Here is a 17209-nt window from a genome sequence, read left to right on the forward strand (position 1 = left end):
GAGTTAATAAAGCAACACACGTCAGTCAGATAAACACAAAACAAATAAATCATAACCAGTGGTATTATGCACACAACTTTTTTTAATTACGCACTAACTCTGTAAACAGGCCACATAGGGAAGCTTAAAAGTATAATGTTCTCGCCTCAAACGATCTGAAAACGTACTTTTGAAGAACAACAGCAGCAGAAAAGGGAATTTTTAACTTACCGCTGTGAGCTCTGTTTGTGCTGTCTCGAATCAAGCTGCGGCCGCGGTGCATTCTGGGCAAGCGGTCAGTCTGAAGAACGCACAAGTCTGCTCTGATGCATGCTCAATAAAGAGGGCGGGCGAGAACAACATCCGGGGAATTCGGCGCGTTCTCGATTTGGCGTTCTCGGCATTGGAACAGTGCTCGGGCTGAGGCTGATGACGTGTCACGAGCACACAAGCACACGAGAACGCTCAAGAACGCATATTGAGAAACGGCCTAAGTTCAGTTCACCTGCCAGCATTCTTTTGTCTTCCTGTCACTCCCCTTCACCAGTCACCATCCAATCGGCTCCAGTTTACTCCCAAGCACTTCCCTGTTCCCGAATAGCTCCACCCATGTCAGTAATTAGTTTCACTCCATTCACCTGATCACTCCCTTACTTATACCTGCCTCTGCCCCCTGCAACCTGCCACATCATTGTTTGTTTTTTCTGTGCCCAGTTGGTGAGTCAAGTTCAGATTTCAATGCTCTCTGTTTACCTGTTCTTCTGACCCTGTTTGCCTCTGGATATTTGAGTTAGCCTGTCCCCTGTTTTTGCTTATAGTTTTGTCTGTGACTGCCTTTTTGTTATTTTTGGTTATTGGATGCAGTCTTCCCATTTTTGTCTTGATCCCCGTTTTGGCTTTTGCTTTTTGTAAATAAATGTTCTTTCACCTAACCTCTGCTTGTCTGGTTGAATACTGGGTCCATCTTTCTCTGGTTCATGACAGAACCAGGATCTGATTGGTTCTAAAGATCCTTTAATATTAGCTGATAATGTTAATGTCATGTTTGGCTTATGTATCTGCCCACATGCAGAAGCACACTCAGCGGAAACACGTAAAGTTTAAAGGTTTTATTTAAGAACCAGGAAACGGGATGATTCTGCCTCAGTGGGGGCAGCGTCAGGCGACGGTCAGGGATCAGGAAACCGGGTCGATCACTGGGAGGTAATGAGACAGAGGTTAACTCGGGAAACGTGAGGAGGAACTGATCTGACTGGGCTGGATGTGCTGCTGGACGCAAGCTTACCACTCGGCGGATAGAGAGCCGTCCGGGGAGGTAGCAGTGGGGACTCAGCGCCAGCCGTGTGATGGTGGCCACAGGTGTCCGGGAGACCAGCGGGTCAAAGGCGGGGTCGGGTCCGAGCTGCACCGGGGAAACCAGATGTCCAAGACAGCGAGAGGAACCAGATGACTTCCTGGAGATGGCAGGGGTCCAGGGGAAGGGAACCGACTCAGGAGGAACCAGGAGATTAGTAGGAGAGACCAACACCAGACGGAGAATGACGATGCGTGGAACTACTGCCACAAGAGACTTCACGAGGACTGACACGAGGAGGTGCCTGGGAGACACAGAGGTGAGTGGTTAGATCTTCTGGTAGTTGCAGAGAACGAGAGGCCGAGGCTAGTCTGCCTACCACAACGGTAACAATCCGGCGTCCTCTCGCTGTCTGCGTGGTGTTTAAGTAGTGCCACCCGATGCTGCTCAACTACCCGCAGGTGAGGGCTCCGCCCACCAGTCAACTCCGAGCACCTGTTCGTGCAGCTTGCACAGCCCTGCTAGCTGAGTCCTGACAGTTAACACTTAGATTCAATAGAGGGTTTTCAGGCTCAGATTGGCCGAGAGTAGATCTCCCTGGGAGGGGGGCCTTACCAGTTTTTACTACCCCCTGGGGGGGGTAGCTTTTTCTGGGGTTCCCCTGCTCGCACTGAACCTCTCCTGCCTTTGCTCCTGGTGTTGTAAGTTTGGAGTGGTGGATTATTGTCCATCGGAGGGGTGAGTGGAGAAAGGAGTAGGAGGGTATTCAGGGTGGGGAAGAGTAGACGGATTCGACCTTGGTTACTGAACAGGTTTAGCTTATCTAGTCTAATGTAAATTTAAAATAATGTGCGCGTAGGTACCTAAAACAGGCCATACCTAATTAGATGAATCCTAAATTGTAGATAAAAGCTAAACCTTTGATGTTGTGTGTTAAACCTCTATGAGGCATTCATGTTAATCTGTACTAAAAGTTCCAGCACCACCCGGTTCCAACACGGGAACCCTTTGGGTCCCACTTTATGAGTTTACAGAAATGGTTCCTCTGTGCTTTGTTCACATTTTCAAGTGATGGGTCATCTTGTTTTGTCTTGATGCTGATGGCGCCATAATCAAAAAAAAAAAGAGAGGAATGTTATAAGAATTATTATTCTGAAGTCACAATGGCCTCACACCACTCGGACGTGGGAGGCCTGGAGACCTGATGTCTGTGTATAAGATCCACTGTTTGCTGAGTGCAAGGCTGAATGCTGCATAGAATGATTATTGTCTATGATAGACTGTCTTTGTTATGTCTCAAACCAAGGCCACGGTGCAGTATTAGGGGAACCCCGAAAAGCGAGGCAAGCAGAGAGCAGAATCAGAGAGCTGGTGAGGTGTCCAGCAAGGGCAAGGCAAACTGGGAAAATCCAAAAACTTAGTAAAGGTCAAAAACAGGCTGGCAGACAAGGAACTCTCGAACGCTTACTCACATGATGGCTTTCTGTCAATCTGGCAGTGAGTGATTTTGGGAGGCAGGAATAAATAAGCAGAGTCAGGTGAGATGACTTGAACCTAATTAACAGCAGCAGGTGAATTGAATGAGGTAAATTGCCTGGAGCTATGGTAGAGGGTACAGACTGAAATAAACATGAATGGAGCTGAATAGAAATAAAAGGGCATAGTCTGACTGAGAACATAAACACAAGACTCCAAATATAAAAGCATGTAAGAATAAACTAGAAGGCAAAAAGTAAAGAAATGCAGCAATAAGGAAAAACATCTAGCAGATCTAAAACATGAAGAAGTGAACCTTATGGCAAAATCTTGATGGCAAAAGTAATATAACATGGCAAGACCTGTAGAACATAAATGTTTCATGAATCTAAATCAAAACCATAACCATACACCTCCAAGTTATGGGACAATGAACTGTACCCCATTTCACAAAGCCATTTTAGTGGAAAAGGCATGTAATTTTTTCGGAGGAACCTGTGGATACTTGAGCACAAATACTAGGTTCAAATAGAGGCTAATCAGACCACAATTAAATGTCATATAATTTCCAGATTAATATATTTCAAGAGTTACCGGTTTTTGCCGTAGTCAATAATTTATCTTAATATTCTCAGCCCACATCTCACTCATATAACACAACGAGGGGACATGCCTGTACAAATTCTCAGTTATCGCAACAGCAAACAGGCTTAAATCGGAGGGAACCGAACTTCTGTTCAGTTCTTTCTGAAAATGTTTTGACCCCTATCCAGGAGTCTTTTCTGGTGTCAATTCTGGTGGTTCGCACTTGGGCAACCTGCAGGTGGTGCACTGCTGTTTTTAAAGGACATGGAGGTCCATCCTCCAAGGCGCATTCTAAGTCAGATGCAAATCAATGACCCACCTGTCACTGTCCTGGGTCAATAAAAGCTATTGCTTGGGACGAGGGGATGCTCTCAGTTCTGAACAATGTTTTCATGCTGTATTTTGTTTTTATGCCAATGGCAGCTGTTTATATGATGTAGGTGACGCAGAACATCTTTCAGACGCAGCTGTGTGTTGCACTGTCAAGAATACTGCAAATTCTCAGTTATCCGAGTCATCACAGCAAACAGGCTTAAATCAGAGGTAACTGGACCTTTGCTGAATTCTTCGTGAAAACGTTTCGACACCTTTCCAGATACATACTCCTGGATAGGTGCTGAAACATTTTCAGGAAGAACTGAGTGAAAGTCCGGTTACCTCCGATTTAAGCCTTCTTGCTGATGTCAGGTTACTGTAGAGTTTCTTCTCTAGTCACAGACCCACAAGCATAATAAAAGAACCGCATAAAATTGCAGATATCAGCAAAAGCAATCATTTATTCAGTATCACAGTTTGAAACTTCAAGCACAAATTTTTTGTTCATATATTTTAAGTCTTCCAGGCATAATTGGCTGCATAGATGGCACTTACATTTCTATCACAGCTCCTTCACTAAATGACGGAGATTATGTGAATAAAAAGGTTTATAGCATTAATGTAGCCCTAAATACATTTAATCAGTGTCAATGTAGTTGACAGGACAGCTAATGACAGTTTTGTACAGTGAAAATCATATGAGATGGAGCCCACATAATCAGAAATGTCGAAGCTAAGTGACCTGGGCCTGTGCGTTTGGACGGAAGGACAACTCAGTGTGAAAAGTCATCTGCCTCAACCAACTGGGGCTTAGGCTATCCTGAGCTATCTCTGTACTTATGATACATATATATATATATATACAGGGGTTGGACAATGGAACTGAAACACCTGGTTTTAGACCACAATAATTTATTAGTATGGTGTAGGGCCTCCTTTTGCGGCCAATACAGCGTCAATTCGTCTTGGGAATGACATATACAAGTCCTGCACAGTGGTCAAAGGGATTTTAAGCCATTCTTCCTGCAGGATAGTGGCCAGGTCACGACGTAATGCTGGTGGAGGAAAATGTTTCCTGACTCGCTCCTCCAAAACACTCCAAAGTGGCTCAATAATATTTAGATCTGGTGACTGTGCAGGCCATGGGAGATGTTCAACTTCACTTTCATGTTCATCAAACCAATCTTTCACCAGTCTTGCTGTGTGTATTGGTGCATTGTCATCCTGATACACGGCACCTCCTTCAGGATACAATGTTTGAACCACTGGATACACATGGTCCTCTAGAATGGTTCAGTAGTCCTTGGCAGTGACACGCCCATCTAGCACAAGTATGGGGCCAAGGGAATGCCATGATATGGCAGCCCAAACCATCACTGATCCACCCCCATGCTTCACTCTGGGCATGCAACAGTCTGGGTGGTACGCTTCTTTGGGGCTTCTCCACACCGTAACTCTCCTGGATGTGGGGAAAACAGTAAAGGTGGACTCATCAGAGAACAATATACGTTTCGAATTGTCCACAGCCCAAGATTTGCGCTCCTTGCACCATTGAAACCGACGTTTGGCATTGGCACGAGTGACCAAAGGTTTGGCTATAGCAGCCTGGCCATGGATTTTGACCCTGTGGAGCTCCCGACGGACAGTTTTGGTGGAAACAGGAGAGTTGAGGTGCACATTTAATTCTGCCGTGATTTGGGGAGCCGTGGTTTTATGTTTTTTGGATACAATCCGGGTTAGCACCCGAACATCCCTTTCAAACAGCTTCCTCTTGCGTCCACAGTTAATCCTGTTGGATGTGGTTCGTCCTTCTTGGTGGTATGCTGACATTACCCTGGATCACAAAGACTTGCTGTCCTGGTCACAGATGCGCCAGCAAGACGTGCACCAACAATTTGTCCTCTTTTGAACTCTGGTATGTCACCCATAATGTTGTGTGCATTGCAATATTTGGAGCAAAACTGTGCTCTTACCCTGCTATTTTGACCTTTACACTCTGCTTTTATTGGTTCAATGTGCAATTAATGAAGATTGGCCACCAGGCTGGTCCAGTTTAGCCATGAAACCTCCCACACTAAAATGAGAGGTGTTTCAGTTTCATTGTCCAACCCCTGTATATATATATATATATATATATATATATATATATATATATATATATATATAGATATATAGATAGATAGATAGATAGATAGACTTATATATGTACATATTTATATTAATTTGTGTGGAATGTTGTAAATATATATATAAAAATGTTTGTATATCTGGAGCGTGTAATTTCCCTTTGGGATTATTAAAGTATGTCTGATTCTGATGATGCTATAGGTTTAGGCTCCTGGAGGACAATAGATTTACTTCTCTCACTCTGCTTAGTTCTCCTACTTTTCTCCAATTTTGCATTGTTTCTTGTAATTTCAACTTTTATCTTTTGTTCTCTCTGTCTTTACTCTGTTCATAGTAGGTACATCTGGTCTGGCATTCTATTAGCTGTGACACCATCCAGTGGGGCAGATCATCTGCTATTACCATATAACATAGAAAGGATTCCTGGATCAACGTGTGCTTCTGTGCTTTTTGTGTCTCTGTTGTCTTCCCTAACCCCCAGTCAGTCGAGGCAGATAGCCATTCACCCTGAGCCTGGTTTGCTGGAGATTTTCCTCCCTGTTTAAGGGGAGTTTTCCTCTCCACTGTTGCTTCATGCATGCTCTGTGTGATGGATTGCCACTGACAATGCACACAACCTTCCACTGTTACGCTATACTCTTTTAGGAGGAGTGAAGGCTGTTTCTCAAGATGTGATGCAATCTGCTGGGGTTCCTTAGATAGGAAACTTTTGGACCACTCTATCTGTATGATTTGATTGAATTTGACTTTATAAAGTACCTAAAGATGATTTCTAACGGGATGGCCGTTAGAAACATTCTGTCCAGGAGTGATGCTGAAAAACTAGTCCATGCATTTGTTACTTCAAGGCTGGACTATTGTAATTCTTTACTATCAGGAAGTCCACAAAATGCAGTTCGAAGTCTTCAGCTGATTCAAAATGCTGCGGCAAGAGTTCTGATGAAAATCAACAAGAGGGATCATATGTCTCCAATTTTAGCTTCCCTTCACTGGCTTCCTGTTAAATCAAGAATAGAATTTAAAATTCTCCTTCTAACGTATAAAGCCCTTAATAATCAAGCTCCATCATATATCAGAGCTCTGATTACCCAGTATGTTCCTAACAGAGCACTTCGCTCTCAGACTGCAGGTCTGCTGGTGGTTCCTAGAGTCTCTAAAAGTAGAATGGGAGGCAGATCCTTTAGCTATCAGGCTCCTCCCCTGTGGAACCAACTCCCAGTTTTGGTCCGTGAGGCAGACACCCTATCTATTTTTAAGACTAATGTAACGCTCTTATTAAGTGCGCAGGTCTGACTGCAGGGCTTAGTGTTAACCACTTTATAAAATCAGAAATAGGTACGGCATGGAGTCGTGATTGGGTGGATAATTGATGCAACTGATGCAAAGAGCTTTGTTTGTATTGCTATTTATTGCAGTAGAAATAATAATGATAATAATAATAATGACAATAATAATAATAATAATAATAATAATAATAATACTAACAAAAACTAAACAAAAAGTAAATTGTTCAAAAGAAACAAAGACGGGGGAAAAACCCAACCCAATCGAAAAAAATAATAATACTTCAAAACTAAATGTAGTTCAAAAGTCCAAGAGCAACGGGAGAATTGTTCTTTCCTTTTAGATACTCCCTTAGAGTTTATTTTGTTTCATGTGTGGAAAGTGTCTCTTTTCCTACCACCAGGTGGTGTGTGGGTAGCTCGCCATCCTCCGTTGAAGGGGGAGGAAAAAAAACCTGACCTAAAAGGCCAGAAAACATACATTAAATTCATATATAAATGTTATATTTATATATGCTAAATGGGGAAAAACCAAATACATACTGCTATGTATTGACAACCACTTCATACTTTATAAAAATAAGGGAAAGGGAAAAAAAAAAAAGTCCTTTTAAAAAGAAAAGTGCACTTCGGAATTCAAGTTCAAAATTTCTCAAGGTAATTAGCAGTCGCTACAAACAGCTAATAATAAATCAAATCAATCAACTTTAAGAATGTGATTGATCAAAGTAGCTACAAACGAAATCATATTAGGTACCAGACTTCATAGATGCACCAGCATGGAATACAACAATAACCAAATAAATCATGAAAAATAATCAAATCTAAAGTTGAAAGGGAAGCCTTTAAATATTAAAGGTGTGGCCTTCAATTCGGCTTTAACAGTGTGACTTTTTATTAAGTAAGTAATTAGTAAATTCACTGAACTCATGCAAGCAACTGATTGTCGAGTTGGTAGCTAATTCTAACTGGCGGCACACAGCGGAAATAACGCCCCATCATATATGGATGAATATTTACTCACCGTCAAGTAACGGATTGTCTGAGGAAGTGGATGTTACTTGTTCTCATCAGAAGGTAAATCAGGCATCAACAAAGCCCAACCTGGTGAGTATTACGGCGGATATATTAGCGGCGCTAGTATGGCTGATACAACGTTAAGGTACTTAACTCACCGCAGATCCTCGAATTTTAGGAATGAATTTGTTCAGCGATGAGTCGATTTGGAGATTTGAGATTGTTTTGTTAACAACCGACGCCACAACCAACAGTGAGCAGCAGCACAGTGGAAAACCCGGAAATACACATGAGGTTCCCAGCTGTTAAAGGGACGGCTTAAAGGGAAGGTGGTTGGGGCGTGGCGGTCACGTGGGTTACATGTTCCCCCCCTGATCCCATGCACGTCCCCGTACATGGACCAGGTTGAGTCTGGATGGCTGGCTGGATAATACCAGGAACAGTCATGTGTTCATCATCCTCAATCCCTTCAAGAGCATGTGTAAATGCAGTGGTCAATCCATGAAACATCAACTGGATACTCTTCAACAGCGGGTGACCGAGTTGGGAGTACTGTAAACGTTCTGGTGGTCTTCTTGCTCGGGTTGACCTCCGCAAAGATGGTTCTCCCTCAGGACTCGATGGTTCTGTTTCGGGACTTGATGATTCTGTTTCGGGACTTGATGATTCTGTTTGAACAATTAAGTCCACTTCTGGTTCCATATCATTGGTGGAGGGCTCTGGAGTGACAGGTTCAGGAACAGGACCTCCCTCAGCAGCAGGATCTCCAGCAGCATCTCCTGGAGAATCATTAGTTTTTGAACTGATGTTTACCGCCTCTCTGTCCACAGGTTGAAATTCCTTTGGTTCCTCTGTGACGACTGGGAGCTCCTGTTCCTCTTCTGCAGCAGAGGATGGGGGTTGATCAGGAACTTCAGGTAGGTCTGCATGTGGAACAGGTTGCTGGACAGGAGGTACTGGTGAATCAACAACAGTGATGAATTTCACAGGTTCGAAGGAAGACGGATCATACAAAGGTGAGATGATCTCTTCTGATAAATCTTCATTGTCAGGGTCAGGTAAGTTCACAGGCAGGTACTTTTTCCTCTTCACAGGTAAGTTTTTTACAGGGCTCTGTTCAGCTATGTAATTACAAGGCAATAAAAGATCACGATGGAGTGTTCTGAGAGGTTTATCCTGGTTCTCTGGTTTTACAGTGTAAACAGGGAGGTTGCCAGCCCTCTTTACCACTACATATATGTCAGGTTCCCATTTGTCAGCCAATTTATGCTTTCCTCTTAGTCGGACGTTTCTAACAAGGACCCTGTCGCCTACGGCAAGTTCGGAAGTGGTGATATGCCGATCAAAAAAGGTCTTATTGCGGGACATCACCTTTTCTGAGTTTTCCGCAGCCAACTGATGGCTGTCTTGCAGATGCATTTTCAGCCTTTGGACATACTGCAGGTGAGAGGTGGAGGTGTCCTCTTCCAGTGGTAACCCAAAAGCCACATCTATGGGAAGACGAGGTTGGCGACCAAACATTAGTTCGTATGGAGAAAACCCAGTGACATCATTTTTAGTGCAATTGTATGCGTGAACAAGGGGTTTTACAAAATCTTTCCATCGAGATTTATTCTGCTCACTTAATGTCCCTAGCATGTTAAGCAATGTACGATTGAATCTTTCCACAGGGTTACCTCTGGGGTGATAAGGAGTTGTCCTTCCTTTATGGATGCCAGCAATATCACACAGTTCTTTGATGGTACGGGATTCAAAATCCGGTCCTTTGTCACTGTGTAGCCTCTCTGGAATGCCATAGTGGACAAAAAATTTTTCCCACAAGCATTTAGCAACAGTTCGAGCTTTCTGATTTGGTGTTGGAACAGCAACAGCATATTTTGTGAAGTGATCTGTAATCACGAGAATATCTTTCACTCTGCGGTCTGGCTCCAGAGACAGGAAGTCCATGCACACTAGCTCTAGAGGTCTTGAAGTTTTTATGTTAACGAGAGGTGCAGCCCGTTCTGGTAAAGTTTTCCTTTTCACACATCGTTCACAGGTCTTGATTTTGTTGTAAACGTCAGTGGACATTCGTGGCCAAAAGAACCGGGAACGAATCAAGTCTAATGTCCTCTCGATCCCATGGTGGCCCATACGATCATGAAGCTGAACCATCACCATATGCCGACACTCCTCTGGTAACACTAGCTGATAGGCAGCACTGTTTCCCACTTGCCGTCTCCTGAGAAGAAGGTTGTTACGGAGCTCCAGTTTATTTATTTCTCTCAGCAGGAGTGGCAGATCTGGAAGTTCATCCCTTAGCAATGGCGGTGGAGATTCCCCCCTCTCAAGCTGAGCAATCACATGTTGGATGATGGGATCAGCTCGCTGTTTGGCAGCAAGATCAGCAGTAGAGAACCGGGGCAGGACAGCAGTGGCAAATTGGGCATCGTCTGTGTAACTGTCAGGTAGGCTTTCCACATGGCCAGACAAAGAGAGAACCAGGGCATGGTCGTTGCTTGAGCTGAGCACTAGGTGGCGGTCACAGATGGCTTCAACAATGTGCTGGTCAATGGTGGTGCAACCTGGTTCCTCGAGATGATGTTGAACGAACTTTAACACTCTCTCCCTTTCTTTGTAGGATTTAAGGTCATCCGGCATCTCAGGATGTGGTCGTCGGGACAGCCCATCAGCATCTGCATTCTGTTTTCCTGCTCTGTAAACGATCTTAAAGGTAAATGTGGACAGAGCAGAGAGCCATCTATAACTTGTAGCATCAAGCTTAGCTGATGTCAGAAGGTAGGTCAGCGGATTGCTGTCTGTGACCACAGTGAATTGTGCGCCGTATAGGTAGTCATTAAACTTCTCAGTAACTGCCCATTTAAGTGCCAGAAATTCTAATTTATGTGCTGGGTAGTTTGATTCACTTCTGGACAGACCTCTACTTGCATAAGCTACAACTCGATTTTTGCCATCATTTTCTTGATATAGCACTGCTCCAAGGCCTGAAGAACTGGCATCAGTATGGAGAGTGTATGGCTTGCGAGGATCTGCAAATATAAGTACAGGAGAAGTAGTGAGTTTTTCAATAATGGTGTTAAATGCATGCTGACAAGATTCAGTCCAACGTTCAGCAAAAGGCTCTTTTGGGTTAAAGTAGTTCTGGGGTTTCAACATAGGTTTTAGTTTCTTTTGGCTAGGTGGATAGCCAGCAGTAAGGTCATGCAACGGTTTGACAATTGCTGAATAGTCTTTCACAAATCGCCGATAATATCCTGCAAATCCCAGGAACGATCTCAGTTCCTTCAGGTTCTTTGGCACTGGCCAAGATGCAAGGGTGGAAATTTTATCGGGATCTGTCTCCACACCATCCTTGGACACAACATGACCAAGATACTTCACTGAAGTTTGAAAGAACACACATTTTTCAATGGACAGTTTTAGTCCAAAGTCTTTTAATTTGTTTAGGACTTTCATCAATCTTTCTTCGTGTTCTTCAAGAGTTGGTGCAAAGATGATCAAATCGTCAATAAAAACCAGAACTTCTTTCAGATGGAGCTCACCCATGCATTTTTCCATGAGTCGTTGAAAAGTGCTTGGAGCATTGGTCACTCCTTGAGGCATACGATTAAATTCCCAGAAGCCTAAAGGACAAACAAAGGCTGTTTTGTTCTTGTCAGCTTCCTCCATTTCTATCTGGTAATACCCAGATTTTAGGTCCAGCACAGAGAACCATTTAGAGCCTGCCAGTGCAGTAAATGCATCTTCTAGTTTCGGAAGGGAATAAGCATCTCTAATGGTTTGTATGTTAAGTTTCCGATAATCAATACAGAGGCGTACAGAGCCATTTTTCTTACGCACCACCACAATGGGTGAAGCAAATGGAGATTCTGATTCACGGATTATTCCAGACTCAAGCAGTTCTTGAAGATGTTTTCTCACAGCATCAACATCCTGTGGATGTATAGGGCGTGGTCTTTGTTTAAACGGTGTAGGGTCAGACAATTTTATTTGATGTTTCACCTTGTCTGTACAACCAAAATCAAGGTCATGTTTGGCAAAGACCTCTGGTATGCTGTTGAACTTTGAAATGATCCGACTTTTCCATTCTGGTGTTAAAGGCGATTCTCCAAAGTTATATTGAAGCTGAGGTGTTAATGACTCTGCAGGCTTGTCATGGACTTTGACACTTTGCTCTTTGGAGATAACAGACTCTAAAGCGGTAATCTCTGCAATGGCTGCTCTCGCGGGGATGATAATTGAATGGTCTGACTCATTAGTTACTACCACTGGCAGGTAACAAGGCCGATGTTGCGGTATGTTAATGAGACAGGCTTTAACCATAAGTCCCCCAGGCAGACAGGAAGAGACTGGGTGTTCAACAACAACCACTTTCTCTTCCCTCAACACCCGTGTGGTCAAACATCCCTCAAGGACAACAGTTTGGCCAGATAATATGGTTTGTGGCTGATCAGGCTGCAAAGTCAAAACAACTGGATGTTCAAGTGAGTTTTGAACATACCTGTTCTGCAGGATCTTCAAGACAGCTTGATACCCAAAAGCAGTGGGTTTAAAAGTAGTAAACTGGCTCTCCAGGTGCTTCTTGTAGGCAATATCAAGTACATTTGTGCCTACTAGTAAAAGTGGATGTGTGGTTTTGGTGTCTGGGACTACCAAAGCTAGGGTGTCCACTTCAATTGGTGAGCCAAAAAATTCAGGTGGAAAAGTCAAATTTAATTCAATGTACCCAAGATATGGTATATTTTGCCCATTGGCACCCTCAACTTCCAACAGATTGTTCAGAGACATAATTTCATGGTCAAAGAGGTGGGTATTATAAAATGAATGTGGTACTGTAGTGACTTGCGACCCACTGTCAAGGAGGCAGCTGAAGTTTGTCCCCTTTATTTGGATTTGGCCCATGCTCTTTGTACCGATGAGACCCTTAGGTAATACAAAATGTGATTCAGAATGGGGTTTGGGACAGCTGATAGTGGCAGCTCCTGGTTGTCCCTCAGCAGGAACTGCATTTAGTTTAACTGCTGACTTGACTTTTGTCCATCCCACGCTTGTTGTTTCTGACGAAGCTGTTTCTTTTTTTGTTCCACAAGGCTTGGATTTGCTTTGTTGCTACATTGGGAAGACATATGACCATCCTCACCACAGTTAAAACAGTACCCTGGCTTTGGTCTTCCAGCGGTCTGAGGTGAGGTGTTGCTGGTCCTTGGCTTAAACTTGGTCTGTTGCAGTTCTGATTTTGCATCAACAGGTGTCTTTCTGGACATGAAGGAAGACATCTGCCGTTGGAGTTGTTGAATCTGCTTTTTTAATTCTTTCAATTCTTCATTAACTGTGTCATGACCACAAGAGCAGGTACTCTGAGACTGAATGGTCACTTTTTGTTTAGATGAATGAATGTGCTTTCTCATTAGAGAATCTTTAGCAATTTGTCTGTCCTCCTCTGTCCGGAGTGACAACAAAAGTTCAGAAAATGGGGGAGGATTGTTTTTTTTCTCCTCTAGTTGCAACTTGGAGATGACTGAGTTGTCCCAGCATCCCCGGCAGAACTGTTTAAGTAATTGTATGTCTTTGTCTCTTGATAATATTCCTCCTCTTTTTATTACTGTGTTGAGGGTAAGCTGCAATCGCTGGAGGTAGGAAGATGGCCGCTCTCCAGGATTTTGGAAAATGTTTAAAAACTGAGCGAAAAGCTCCTCTCCATCCTGTACTGTCTGAAAAGCTGAATCAAGGACTTGAAGAAGAGTGGAAGGTGGTGCACCAGGGCTCAACCATTTAATTAAATCTGCAGCTGGTGACAACAAACTTTCCACAATTCGCCGATTAACATGCGATCTGGAAAGGCTGGGATCAGCAAGTAACAATTCAATTTGAGATCGCCATGAGTCATAGTCCGCTTCATTGCTTGGTTTAGGAATTTTTCCTGAAAATGAGCGGAGTCTAAGTGAAGATGTGGAAAAGTCACTATTTTTTACAACATGCTCCACCACAACTCTTTGAACGTCCTGTGGAATGAGGTCATTCCTCGACAGAGGAACCCTCTGGGTTGGTGGTATACGGGAGTGACTGGGTCCAGGTGGTGCTCCCTGCTGATCAGTGGACGAATGGGTTGGAGGAGCTGAAGAGGCTTGAAGTACAGTTGGTAACACCTGCTGACTTTGCACAGACTGTGCTAAGGTGAGGATGTCTTCTTTTTTTTCTTCCTCCTCTTCATCACCACCATCATCTCCATCATCACCACCATCATCATCTCCATCATCACCACCCCCTGTGGTCTCCAAATGTGTGCTGATTTGATCCATTACACCTTTCAGGACCTCCTCAAACCGTTTTCCACTTCGTTTAGCTATGTTCTTCAGCTCATCAATGTAGTCCATGGGAGGGCTGCTGCTACTCACTGAGGCTGCATACTCTGAAGCGAGAGAAGTAACACGAAATATCGCATCTACTGTGGTTCGGGAAGGGTAATTATATGGGAAAAGGGGTTGTAGTGCATTTAATGTAGAATCTTCTTCAAACTCGACAATCAGGTTTTTATAAAATGTACTTTGTGGATCACTGACATGAAAAACCTCTTTTACTACACCATAACATTGTAAACAATCAACTATCTCTTTTTCGTCCTCAGTGCTCTGAGTGCCAGTAACTAACACAGATCGTTGCATGTTTAACCCCAGCTGAGTAACAACATCCATTTTTGTTTTTGTTATTGATAATGATAACACACCCAAAATAAAGGCACTGTGGAATTATTAAATTATTCACCCACTACAAGACTCCTGGCTAGCTCGCCACATGTAACGCTCTTATTAAGTGCGCAGGTCTGACTGCAGGGCTTAGTGTTAACCACTTTATAAAATCAGAAATAGGTACGGCATGGAGTCGTGATTGGGTGGATAATTGATGCAACTGATGCAAAGAGCTTTGTTTGTATTGCTATTTATTGCAGTAGAAATAATAATGATAATAATAATAATGACAATAATAATAATAATAATAATAATAATAATAATAATAATAATTATTCAAAATTTCTCAAGGTAATTAGCAGTCGCTACAAACAGCTAATAATAAATCAAATCAATCAACTTTAAGAATGTGATTGATCAAAGTAGCTACAAACGAAATCATATTAGGTACCAGACTTCATAGATGCACCAGCATGGAATACAACAATAACCAAATAAATCATGAAAAATAATCAAATCTAAAGTTGAAAGGGAAGCCTTTAAATATTAAAGGTGTGGCCTTCAATTCGGCTTTAACAGTGTGACTTTTTATTAAGTAAGTAATTAGTAAATTCACTGAACTCATGCAAGCAACTGATTGTCGAGTTGGTAGCTAATTCTAACTGGCGGCACACAGCGGAAATAACGCCCCATCATATATGGATGAATATTTACTCACCGTCAAGTAACGGATTGTCTGAGGAAGTGGATGTTACTTGTTCTCATCAGAAGGTAAATCAGGCATCAACAAAGCCCAACCTGGTGAGTATTACGGCGGATATATTAGCGGCGCTAGTATGGCTGATACAACGTTAAGTGGTACTTAACTCACCGCAGATCCTCGAATTTTAGGAATGAATTTGTTCAGCGATGAGTCGATTTGGAGATTTGAGATTGTTTTGTTAACAACCGACGCCACAACCAACAGTGAGCAGCAGCACAGTGGAAAACCCGGAAATACACATGAGGTTCCCAGCTGTTAAAGGGACGGCTTAAAGGGAAGGTGGTTGGGGCGTGGCGGTCACGTGGGTTACACTAATCTTAAAACTTTCCTTTTTGACAAAGCTTATAGTTAGAGTGGCTCATACCCTGAGCTATCTCTATAGTTGTGCTGTGATAGGCCTAGGCTGCTGCAGGACATCAGGGTCTAATTTTCTCACTCTACTGATTTCTACTGTTCTTCAGTCTACTGTTCTCCAGTTTTGCATTGTATTATATTGAAATGACTGTCGTCATTTCAGCTTTTAACTTTTTGCTCTCTCTCTTTTTCTTCATAGTAGGTACACCTGGTCTGGCGTTCTGTTAACTGTGACATCATCCAGAGAAGACGGCTCACCTGCTACTACCATCTAATGTAGAACAGATTACTAGATCAATGTGTGCTTCTGTGCTTTTTTGTTTCTCTTGTTGTGTCTCTGTTCTGTCTTCTGTAACCCCAGTCGGTCGAGGCAGATGACCGTTCATACTGAGCCCGGTTCTGCTGGAGGTTTTCCTTCCCGTTAATGGGGAGTTTTTCTTCCCACTGTCGCTTCATGCTTGCTCAGTATGAGGGATTGCAGCAAAGCCATGTACAATACAGACGACTCTCCCTGTGGCTCTACGGTTCCCCAGGAGTGAATGCTGCTTGTCGGGACTTTGATGCAATCAACTGGTTTCTTTATATAGGACATTTTTGACCAATCTGTATAATCTGACCCAATCTGTATAATATGATTGAACTTGACTTTGTAAAGTGCCTTGAGATGACATGTTTCATGATTTGGCGCTATATAAATAAAATTGAATTGAATTGAATTAAAAATTGAATGTGTTGTGAATTGGTGCTATATAAATAAAATTGAATTGTATTGAATGGATCACAAATGACTTTATATGTAAGGAGAATTTTAAGTCCAATTCCTGATTTAACAGGGAGCCAATAAGGTAGCTAAAATAGGAAAAATATTATCTCTCTTTAATTTTCATCAGAATCTTTGCTGTAGCGTTCCGGGCATGTTAAAGGCTTTCAACTGTATTTTGGGGATGTCCCGATATCAATATACACAATATTTTCTAAATGTGGCAATATTCTGAAAGGGAAAGAAGGAAATCTTGGAAACCTGTTTGATATGAGATTTGTAAATGACATGCCCGGGTGTAAATGACACAGAAGCAGATCACCACATATCCAAACCAGAAGACATGGATGAATAAGGAGGTGTGGCTCCTGCTAAAGGCCCACAAAACTGCCTTTACATCATGAGATGCAAAGGTCCATAAGCACATCCGAAGCAAACCTGAGGAGAGGCATCAAAAAGACCAAGCATTGCTACAAGCTGAAGACTGAGCGTCACTAATACTTGCAACCAACACCAAGTGCATGTGGCAAGGCATCCAGGCCATTACTGACGAAACCTGCAACCCCACCT

The sequence above is a fragment of the Fundulus heteroclitus genome, chromosome 1 (genome assembly GCF_011125445.2).
Source record: "Fundulus heteroclitus isolate FHET01 chromosome 1, MU-UCD_Fhet_4.1, whole genome shotgun sequence".
Classification (NCBI taxonomy): Eukaryota; Metazoa; Chordata; class Actinopteri; order Cyprinodontiformes; family Fundulidae; genus Fundulus; species Fundulus heteroclitus.